The sequence below is a fragment of the Bicyclus anynana genome, chromosome 12, assembly GCF_947172395.1.
Source record: "Bicyclus anynana chromosome 12, ilBicAnyn1.1, whole genome shotgun sequence".
In the NCBI taxonomy this organism is placed as follows: Eukaryota; Metazoa; Arthropoda; class Insecta; order Lepidoptera; family Nymphalidae; genus Bicyclus; species Bicyclus anynana.
The window spans coordinates 10,038,751-10,051,257 of NC_069094.1; positions in this window are offsets into that span (position 1 = coordinate 10,038,751).

Below are 12,507 nucleotides of genomic sequence, written 5' to 3' on the forward strand. Positions count from 1 at the left end.
GCATTTAAAGGTACAGGGTACCTCCAATGTAATATGTACTAAACTTTTCATCGTATTTGTAACATCGTATATATTTTTTTTATTTCCCTGAATCCATACTAATGTTATAAATGTAGTTTAATAGTAAGTTTGTCTGTCTGTTACGTTTACTGCAGGATACAGATCTTTCAAACACCACGGAACTGAGCCTGCAGCTCGCTTAATTTCGTCAGTCCACCTTGTGAGGGTAGACCAACACTTTGTTTTCAGGTGCATGTTCACCATTCTAGCACGTTGGGATCCAAGCATAACTTAAAAATATCTTAAATAGCTTAAAAATATAATAACTAAAATAACTTAAAAATATAATAGGTGATTACTTGTAACAGACGACAAGTTGAGAAACATAAAGAATTGTAATAATCCAAGTCCGTATTACGTAACGCAATATAAAATGGTACCAAGTCGCAATAGCAAGGTACTTGTTAATTCAAAACTAGGCGTGACTCCATTGTTATTCAGAATGTATTGTAACAGTTTGCAAATGACATCTTCGCGTAACATAATTTTTGGGGTCCATGACCTGCATGAGTGGATACTGCTTCCGGTGGGCGGTCTCGGGGGTCATCTAGTTCTGGTAGTCGGAGATCCGAATTAGAAACGACCTTCACCCATCCGTTTAATGGATTATTATACCTTCATAATTCATAATCCTTTTATATCAAAATTAGGTTGTTATAAAATATATTGCAATCAAGTTTTTCTTTTCGAACAGTGTGTGTTTCCAGTGATGACTTACAGTATAGATCCGAGACTTGGTCGCTAACTATGAGCTTCATAAGAAGTCTTAAATTCACTCAGTGGGCGAAGAGGCGCGCTATGATTGAAGTTTCTCTGAGTGATCGAATCAGAAATGAGGAGATCTACAGATGAACCAAAGTCACTGACATAGCTCAGTGATTCACGAAGATGGCAATGGGCAGGGCATATATACGAAGAGTCAATGGACGTTGGGGTTCTAAAGTGCTGGAATAGCACCGCCGATGGGAGGGTGTTTCTGTCTTGAGTGGATGTCAGTCGGCTGTAAATGGTGATTATGATGAGGTTTGCCTAAAACCCTAGTCAAACTAACATTAATGATAGTTAACAATAGTTTGGCCAGGAGATTATTAGGTCACCTACTCATTTTTTTAATGTACATTTGATAATAAAACACTTCATCCATTAAACAGATGGGTGAAGGTCGTTTTTAATTGGCAACTGTTAATTCTTTTACTCTATTAACATGTTGATTTTCTTGTTGGTTTTAGTCTCTAGTCGCACAAATAAAGTAGTTCAGGATTAAATAGACAGGGGTCTTTCGCGGTTTAATCTTTCTGATCGGAGAGCTCTCCAACGTACCAGTCCTCGATAGACCTGTTAATTATCGCTTCATTAATAAGAACGTTAATTCGCGTTTCAACAGGATGGTGGGTTCTGAATATCATTTTCTAACAGCCAAGGTATTTATTTAGGCCAGAGAATTTTTATCTAGAAATTAATGAGCCGAAACCCATCAAGTAATTCAAATGGTCATGTAGCATTATGCTGAGCTGGGGCTATTTTCTGGGTAATGCTACACTTCGCAAGGTATTGTTCTGTATGACCTGGTGTAGTGAAAATAATGTGATTTGTGGCATAATTTCGAAATAAACGCATTATTCTTTCTTTTTTTCTTTAAGCTGCTATGCAATGCAGGTTCAGTAGATTCAGAGATTATCGCAAGCTCATAAACATACTAACTCAAAAACTCTACCTTTTTATAATATCACTTACTTAGTTTAGCATATAATATTTAGTCGAATTGAAATCCATTAGTCGAATCCCGTCACTAACTGTCGTCGGCGAGATCGCATCCGCCCCGCACTCGCAAGTCGCGCGACGATACTCTCTGATAAAGAAACTGGAACGAGCGAGACCTCAGGCTGGCTCTACTCGGACGAACGGCAGCTTTCTAAATTATTTTTAATTTTTGTGTGTACTCTCAGCGTTTAGAGATGTTTTATTAATAGTAGTTGACAGAACAAGCAGATGGACCTGTAGTTATAGTTAATGGAACGTTTAGAGATATTTTTAGTAGTAGTTGGTGGAACAAGCAGATTACTTTATAGTGATAGTTGACGGAACACGCAGATAACTCAATAGTAATAGTTCACTTAAGAGCCGTGATATTAACTTTGCCTTTGATTCGGAGGGTGTAGGTTGCACATCCAACTTTTCACTTGGATGCATTTTACAAAATAAATATCACGTATCTCAAATAGTGAAGGAAAAACATCGTGAACAAAACTGCATAAAACCTGAGATTTTCTTAATTCCCTACTTGTATTAAGTCCAAGCAAGCGTGGTGGACTATTAGCCTTACTCCTCTCATTCTAAGAGAAGACTCGTGCTCGGTGATAGAGTTTTTACAAATAATCAAACTAGACGTTTGAAAAGTGCCGTGAGCTAAATATACAACAATTAAAAAAGGCAGAGTATTTTATAGTAATTGTTGACAGAACAAGATAATAACTAAATAATAATAGTTGATGGGACACACATATAACTCAATAGTAGTAGTTGACTTGACATCGCATATAAAACACAGGTTTCAGATGATATTCTGGTAAGCCAGCGAGTCCCACATAAAGACTCTTCGGACACTTGCACAGTTTTCCACAGGTTTGCTTAACTTCCCAGCGACATAATAAAAATTGCGGTAGTTGATGGAACAAGTAGAGGCACAGGTGTGTTAATTTAATTTAACACTGTGCTGGAACTGTGTGGTAGGATTTTTTTTCTGTAGAATTAACTGAACACAATATTGGTCACTTCTATAATATAATAGAAGTGTTGATGCAGCTGTTACAAATTTTCGCTCCTAACTTTTTTTTTTTGTGATTTATAGATTTATAGATCTATTACATATAATTTTAGAAGTTTTCCATTGATTAAAAATCAAGCATTACTTGTAATTACAAAACGACATGGCCAATTGCAAAGCTATAAATTTTCGCTAATTTGCTTTTCATTGAGTGACTTGATCTCCCTTCGTGTTGTCAATCAAATTAAACGTTTAAGAATGACTACTTAACTATTTTAATTTATTCAATTAGCAAATTGTCGTCACTGAGGTCGCATGCAAACACGAGACAAATTGTTTCATGGATAATAATTATTGTAAATAATTTAAATGTTAGTTTTTTATTAAACATTAAGTTAAGCGACAAAGGGCTGGCTCATTTTTTGCGCAAAGGATCATCCTGGCTGTCCAGCGCGGAAATGCAGCCAGTATTCTTGCCACCATTCCACATGTGCATGATTTGTATAGTTATTAGGATAAGTTAGCTTAAGCTCCTTATTGTATTCTCAATAATAATAATAAAAAAGTTAAGTTCAGATACCGTTAGTTACCATAGAGATGTTAAAAAGTCTTCTATAGGCTTCGTGGTCGAAATGTTGGATACGTCCTAGGTTTCATTTTAAGTCGTCGTATAGTGACTCCTAATCTATGATAATTAGAGAGTACTAGTCACATGCAATTAATTAAAAGTTTACCTTTTTAACCGTCTTCAAAAAAGACGTTCTATTCGTTAATTCCACCAGTATGTAGAAGGTGGTCGCTTAATACTTTCTGAAAATGCTAGGAAGTAAAAACTAACCTTACTTACCTTAAAAAATTCTATGTATGTACCTTTAACTTTTTAAAATAGATCTAAGTCTCAAAAATAGCTTGATGTGATGTGATACAAACTAATCCAAAGTATCTGCTATTTTTTTTTTAATTTGTTACAATTTAAACGATTGGAACTGCCTCATTAGTTCCTTAGTTAGCTGGTTCGAGCTACGGATAATAACGTCCAGGATTCGAGCCCCGTAGTCAATAAAAAACAAATTCTTTCACCTTTTCCTTCAAGATAAATCTCAATCTGTAACTACTTAGCTACAGATTGATATTTATCTTTAGTCTATTAGTCTAAGAACTAGTCAAATTAGGTAAGAACATTACCTTTCGGAAGAAAGTACAAAATCATATCTGTGTTTATGCCTATATGAGCGTTTACGTAAATGAAAACTCGAGGTTTAATTTTGCTTAAATCAGCTAAGAGGCAGATAAGACAAAATTACAATTACTTAGCTTCAAAGTTAATTCTCCGCTTTATGCCGATTTTCCTCGCGCTTATACTCAAAAACTTTGCCATTCGCAAGGCTTCAGCGCTTTCTCCACCCTTCGGTGTCAACCATTGAATCAATAGTCACTAAACGTGACCGGGGTTTACGTAGGAAAAGTAAAAACTTGCTGTTTTTTATTACCTACGTAATTAGATTTTTGTTGGATTTACGCAAACGTCGATGTGACGTTCCTTTACTGGATCACTTGCACAATATGTCTGACCAATTATAATACACAATTTAGAAACTTCGTTCCAACACCAATACTTCGGATTAGGTTATTGTGTCCTGTTTTCTATAATAAAAGTATAAAGAGGTAAAATTTCTGAGGTTGTAAGGAGTAATATCTGGATCTAGTATACCGATTTTAAAAATTCTTTCACAAATAAAAAGCGAGGAATACGGGAAAAATATAGCATACGACACTCACAGGAAACGTTATGAGTGTCGTATGCTATATTTTCCCCGTTTTTCACGGGAGCGGAAACTACGCGAGTGAACCTCGTAGCGTCTCGTTATCAACCCATATTCGGTTCACTGCTGAGCTCGAGTCTCCTCTCAGAATGAGAGGCATTAGGCCAATAGTCCACCACGCTGGCCCAATGCGGATTGGCAGACTTCACTCACGCAGAGAATTGAGAAAATTCTCCGGTATGCAGGTTTCCTCACGATGTTTTCCTTCACCGTTTGAGACACATAATATTTAGCGTCTGCTATTGATTAATGAAAACCGCTACATGATCAATCCATTCGGTCGTCGATGCCATAGACAGATAAACAAACAGACACGTCGAACTTATGACGTTCCACTTATTACATTGAGTGTTAAAAAAAACGTTCTTAATTCACAATTACCTAAGTGGTAATGTGATTATTTTCTCAAAGTCGACAAACACTCGTGTAATATGTACCAAGGATGGCGAATTGTCACGTGGACGGCTTGACTCACTGCCTGCTAGCGGTAACCGTGTCAGGGCGGCCCTCGCGGAATAGAACCAAGGCTACGACCATACGGACCGCCAGAGCGCTGCTTTGCCATTACTTTAACTGAAGATACAGTGATTTGTTTTAACACTCCTAAATAACTGTCCTTGCAGGTGGTGTCATAAATCATCATCATCATCATAATATCAGCCGATGGACGTCCACTGCAGGGCATAGGTCTTTTATACGGACTTCCAAGTTCCACGATCTTGAGCCGCCTGCATCCAGCGTACCGGAACGCTAATTCCTTGCTGGTACGCCTTTGCCGGTAGGGTGGTAAGTAGCCCCGGCAGAAGCCTCCCACCCAGCCGGGGATTGACTCCAGGACCTTCGTCTTGTAAACCCATCGAGCATATTACCGCAGCACGGAGGCCGTCAGATTATGATGCGGTTATATTTGGTAATATTTTAAAGGAATTAAATATCGCGTGTCTTAAACGGTGAAGGAAAACATCGTGAGGCAACCTGCATACCTGAAAATTTTCATAATTCTCAGCGTGTGTGAAGTCTGCCAATCCGCATTGGGCCAGCGTGGCCTAATCCCTCTCATTCTGAAAGGAGACTCGAGCTCAGCAGTAAGCCGAATATGGGTTGATATTTTTGTTTATTTGGTTGAAGGCGACATGATCTAGATGGTTCGTGAAGGTCCATTCATATCTGAAGACATCGGCATTTGTCTGTTATGGAACGAATTTTGAAATAAAAGTATTCTAACTGAATTCATGAGCATCGGGCATTTTCAAAATTATAATGCCTTGTTTATAGGTGTTAGTGTCATCACCATCATCATTATCAGCCGATATACTTCCAAGCACAACGGTATCGAGCCGCCACCATCCAGCGGCTCCCTGCAACTCCCTTGATAGTGTACATAATCTTGATAATATATAAATGGGAAAGGTTATTTATTCATTACGAAATCTCAGAAACCGCTTGAGTACAAAGATGAAATTTAACAGGGACGTAGTTTATAGATAGACGTCCGCTAGGAAAGGATATTGCGACAGGGCCGGATTAAGGAGGTCTAAATGCGAATGAAGTCGCGGGCGTCTGCTAGTAATCAACAAAGTATAACGTTTACAGCTGGGGATTCGGTGGATACTTGTGTGAAGGGCGGGAGGGATGCACGGGAGGGTGCGAGGGAGACGATAGAAATCGTCTGTAGCTATTAAGTCTGCGAAAATTTGATTTTTAAATACTGCTAGCTGTATCATTACAGTCTCCCCTTGAACATGATATACGAGTAGTATACATAATTTGTACCGGAATATTTTTAGTAAAACACTTCGCAATAATTTTTTTTTATTCTTTACAAGTTAGCCCTTGACTACAATCTCACCTGATAATAAGAGATGATGCAGTCTAAGATAGAAGCGGGCTAACTTGTTAGGAGGATGAAAATCCACACCCTTTTTCGGTTTCTATTCATGACATCGTGCCGGAGCGCTAAATCGCTTGGCGGTACGTTTTTATCGGTAGGGTGGTAACTAGCCAAGGCCAAAGCCTTCCACAAGCCTGACCTGGACCAATTAAGAAAATCTCAATTGACCCAGAACAAGATCGAACCCAGGACCTCTTTTTTGTAAATCCACCGCGCATACCACTGCGCCACGGAGGCTGTCAAAAGCCGTCATTAACATGCATGTCAATGGTTAGAAAAGAAAGAAAAGTTTATCCAGAATACAAATTACACAAAGGTAAAAAAAAAAAAAATTTCAATAATTAAAATATTTTACAAATAGGCATGATGTCATCCTAAAAGGGTCTCCACTCAGCATATTGCTGTGTCGGTGCTTAGGCGCTGACTTGTGAAGGAAAAATATCGTGAGGAAAACTGCATGCCTGAGAGTTTTCTCAATTATCTACGTTAGTGAAGTCTGCTAATCCGCATTGGGCCTTAGCCTCTAATTCTAAGAGGAGTCTCGTGCTCAAGAAGTCGGTTGTTAATGATGATAATGACACTGAAAAAGTTACACAAGTAAACATTAATTTACAGATAAACTAATTAGTAGTGTCTTACTGATATATAGTAAGAAACGAGATCAAAAATATATGACTGATGCAAAGTAAAGCTTGTGCTATGATAGCCCAGTGGATATAACTTCTGCTTCCGATTCCGGAGGGTGTGGGTTCGAATCCGGTCGGGGGCATGCGCGTCCAACTTTTTCAGTTGTGTGCATTTTAAGAAATTAAATATCACGTGTTTCAAAGCGGTGAAGGAAAAACATCGTGAGATAACCTGCTTACCAGAGAATTTTCATAATTCTCTGCGTGTGTGTAATCTGCCAATCCGCATTGGGCCAGCGTGGTGTTCTATTGGCCTAACCCCTCTCATTCTGAGAGGAGACTCGAGCTCAGCAGTGATCCGAATATGGGTTGATAATGATGAAAGTAAAGCCCGCCAACCCGTATTGGAACAGCGTGTTGGATCTAAGCTCTATATGAAACAGAGGTCCAGCAGTGGACTGTTAAAATACGATTGATAATGATGAAAATGACGAGTAAAGTTAGATAAAGAAATTCATAAAACATGACACCAAATAGATTCACCCGACTTTGTCATTCTGGTGGTGCCGTTATTATTTGAAATATGTAGGTAGAAGAAGGTATTTATAGATATTTTCGGAGTGAAACCGGGTGGCGGTCGAGGGTCCTAAGATTTATGGCAGAGCGGGAGAGTCCCATCTAACTGGACTCCTTCGGGGTGTGGGACAAGTTATGAGATGATCTATTATTTATAATAATATTTATTGATCCTGAACGATTTATGGAGGGTAGACGTAAAAGACCCATCATGTAATGTGCTAATGCAATGGCAAAAATTTTATTTGTAAAAGGAGGCGCTAAAAACTGAAGAACACCTTTTTACCATCCACAATTAATTTGTTCGAACTCAGCATGTTGTTGCCATTCTGTTGTTTTTTTTTTACTTTTAATGTTCAATCCTACTAATATTATAAACGCGAAAGTTTGTATGGATGTTTGGATGTTTGTTACTCTTTAACGCTGCTACTACTGAAGCGATTAGGCTGCAATTTGGAATGGAAATAGATTTTACTCTGGATTAACACATAGGTTACTTTTTATCCCGGAAAAATCCATGGTTTCCCGAGATTTACGAAAATTGATGATTTTGATGATATGAATGTTTGTTACTCTTTCACGCCTCGACTACTGAAGCAAATTAGCTAAAAATTAGTATTGAGATATATTATAGCCTGGATTAACACATAGGCTACTTTTTATCCCATTATCCCATATCCATATATTATAATTTATATCAATAGTATAGTTGTTAATGTAATATTTGTCTAGGTACTGTTAATAAGAACCGCCGTAAAAATTACATCTTTTATATAACACCTATATTAATAGGTTAGAGAAATCATTGTTGCGTCGAATATTGTCGTTCACAATACACCAGGAACTCGTTGCATTATGTAAAAAAGTCTCTTAATTAAATGCTGTCAACATTTTCTGCAGAAGAAGCTTAATTACATTATTAACAAAGTGAACTAATTAAGGCTATGTAGTATTTGTTAAGTTACGTCGTAGTCACTAGTCTTCACTACATAAATCTGGATTATTTATTTAAAATTAACACGAGAACTTATTCACACACTGCAGTACTTGTGTAAATGTCTATGAAGTACAAGATGAACGTCTGAAAATTACAACTTTGGCTCATTTATAGACACTGACAATAGGGATGATGACAGTTTTTTAAATTGTATATAAATTAAGAGTATACTAATAGCAAAGCAATTTTGTAAAAGTAACAGGGTATCTGCGATCATTACTTTCGGAGCTACATCCCTGAAAAACGCTCCATACAAAATGGTACGATTTAGTGACGTCGTTGGCTCGCTGATCGTTAGGTTTGTATGGGTGTTCAAACAAAATTACTTATATCTTTGTTATTTGTGCGTTTATGTTTATAGTTCATTTATTAAAAAATGTCACATTTAATGTAAGGAAGCTAAAACTGTATGAATTTTCATCTAATTACGATAAAAAAATTAATAGATTTTGAAATTTTTTAATCTTATTATATATTTTGCAAATATCCAGACAATCTTTGCTTTTCATGTATAAATTAGTTAACCTGACCTTATTTACCCGAATGTATCATAAAAATCAATATGTTCAAACCTAGTCATCATCCCCATTATTAGTCGATTTGTAGGAAGAAATAAGTTATGTTTTCTACGTGTTGTTGTGTTTATGACTATGAAAAAAAGAAGATGACGAAACATTCAAGAACTTTTATTAAGCGAATCCTGACAACTTTAACAGTATAGTGAAGCATTTTTAATGATATAAGCAAGCGCTTTTAACTGCAATCACGCCTGAAGCAATGATGCAGCCTGTGATGAACCGCGCTTGCCTAGAATATGCCTATTCACTCTTGACTTAAGCTACCCACATAGGTAATAGGTAATAGAGAAAAAAGGAAGCTGGGAGGGTATTCCATATCTTTGTTGTGGCGCATATGAGGAACCACGCTAATACGCGTCTAAGGTATGTTTACAACGTAGCGTTCAACGTAAATCTCTTGCGGGGAAGCATTTCTATGCTATCACTGCCACCAAGCACCACTGTTGTGCTCCAGTCTAAAGAGATAAGGTTGTCCTTAAAATTACAGACACATTAGGCTTAATACCTAGACTGTGGATTGACTAGTACAATGAAGTATTGAAGGAAATGTCCCTTGCATGCGCTGCGAAGTTACACTCGGTTATGTGGGCTACATACCTTCAGTTTTAACTGCGCAGTTTTATCGTATGGAAATTTCAATTAAAATTATTAGACAAAACTGTACTGTTCTCAGTTTTGCCTACACACGGACAATTTAACTTAACAGTTAAAACTGCAGGTCTATTGCTCGTATTACAGGCAATGTTTTTCCACTTAAACTCATTCCGTGTACTAAGTATTAAAAAATATCAGCTTAATAGGTTGAAGATATCTACTTCAAAATTAAGTTAAAACAATCCACCGTAACATACATACTCGTACATTGCAAGTTAAACAAAAGCTTTATGCCAGTTTCTTCATCGTAAGTAACAGTCAAAGTAACAGTAAGCAAAAGTGACGGTCTTAGTCACGGAAAAATAAAGTCTTCTTTACTTCTTACTACTTTTACTGTTACTTTATTTTTTACATGAAGAAACTGGCTGCAAGTCTACAGATTTAAATAGTTATGCTTTGTAGTGAAAACGTGACTTCAATGAAACAATTGAAAGGTTGTTCATTTTAGTCGAAAAGCTTGTCACTCGGACCGAATCTGAATTCGGTACGTCTCACACCCTTGCACGCTAAGGGCAACTCATTTCACCGCCCGGGACTATCTACGTTTCAAGATATTTTTCTTTGTAATGCTATTGTTAAAGAGATTGCTGAAACATATTCGTAAATAAGGCACATTACATGGAAGCTGCAACGTATAATTTCATAATATTTAAAGCTATGCTTAAGCTTTGTTATCATATATTTGTTTTTTTTTATATTACCTTAACCGAATTATATTATCTGTTTAGTTAAATCGTATTTGTATAGTGTAAGTTTTAACTGTACAATTTTTTCTTATTGGTTAGATAAAACTGTACAATTAAGAGTCACAGACATTTTTTGAAGTGTATTCTTACGAAATAGTTACGTGTTTTGTTGTATTCTTTTTCTTTTTTTCCTTTTTATAGGCGATATGGTAATATCGTCAACTTGTATCCGTTTCTAAAATAGCCTGCGATTGCCAGACCTTTGTCATTTTGTAAAACGGAAAGTTTGTCAGCCCAAACTCCAAGGACCATATAAACCAACAATAAATATGGTTATATAAAATTATATATCCATTTTAAATATTTTAAAATGGATATATAATTTATATTAAATTTGAAAAAAAAAAACAATAAATATGTACATGTATTTAGTAGACTTTAGCAAACTTAGTTTTACAAATAATATAATTGCACACTATAATTAAATACAAAGACGGACATTGTACGACTTTTTTTTAATAAACTTGTAGTAACCTTGAAAACCAGCAGACCGTTGAGTCTTGAGGCATAATAAATCAAAATGGCACCTATTTGCTGACTCTACGTCGACACAGCGTCGTAATTAAATCATTTTATCTCGAAAATAAAAAATAAATATATCAGAAACAAGTTCATTTAATTTGTACGCACGTTTTGATCGATGGAGTGCTACCGGCGTTACAGATTACATGGGTAGACACTACCTACCAGAAATTATATCATTATTATGCAAGTAATGCATAATCTTGCGCCGATCTTTCGAAGCGTAAGCCGATGTACCAGTTATGTACCCGTTAAATTACATCAAAATCTTGTATGTTTATTAATTTCTTTATTAGGTGTCATCGTGCGGTGGAATTAATTAGAATCTTTTTACCAGTTACGAAATAGTTACGAGTTTTGTTGTATTATTTTTTTTATTTACTTTGTAAAACCAACTTGTGCCCATTTCTACGATAGCCTGTGATTGCCAGACCTTTGTCATTTTATAAAACGGAAAGTTTATCAGCCCAAACTCCAACTATAGGTAACTGTAGAGTTTGAACCTTAGTTGCTTTGGTAGGTAACAAGAAATCAAAATGGATTTATAATTCAAGTAGGGTTACTTTACAAGTGTGTTTGAAAAGTTCGACTATTTGTAAAGACTATACCACCAGTTTGAAAGCCAGAAGAAGAGCTGGAAATAAACTCAACAGTTGTTCTTTACAATGTTTATTATCATTATATATTAGGTACGACAAACCTCCATATTCTATAATTTAATGCGTATTATATTTTCTTTAGTGAACCATGAGAAATTATGTCACCAGACACTTAACTTCATGACAAGCCTTCAAAAACTCCGTAGAAGATTAAACTTTTAGACAAAGGAGCATAGGCTGAAAAATTTCAACTAGTGTGAAATAACCAAGGTGCTATCATAAGCTCTCGTTTTAAAAGACAAGGACCATATAAACGTGCGATTTTAAAATGACTAAGAATCCATATTCCTAATAAACTTAGTAAAAATTCTACTAACTACTTGATATCAAAATCCTCAATACCAGATGTAAGTTCAAACTCCAAAAGTGCACCGTGACTGATACAATTCTCGTATGTTCCACAATTCAAAATTGGTTGTAAAAAATTTTACCTGATGTTCGTAACGGAAAGGGCCATTGCCACGTGCGGCGAGGTTGCAGCTTGTGTCGTCATTATTGAACATGTTTTTTCCCATGCCTCCTTCGACATGTTGTGTTTGAACAGCCTATTGAGGATCATTGTTTTGACATTGATAACGTACAATAAATTAATAAAAATTAAAAAAAAAATG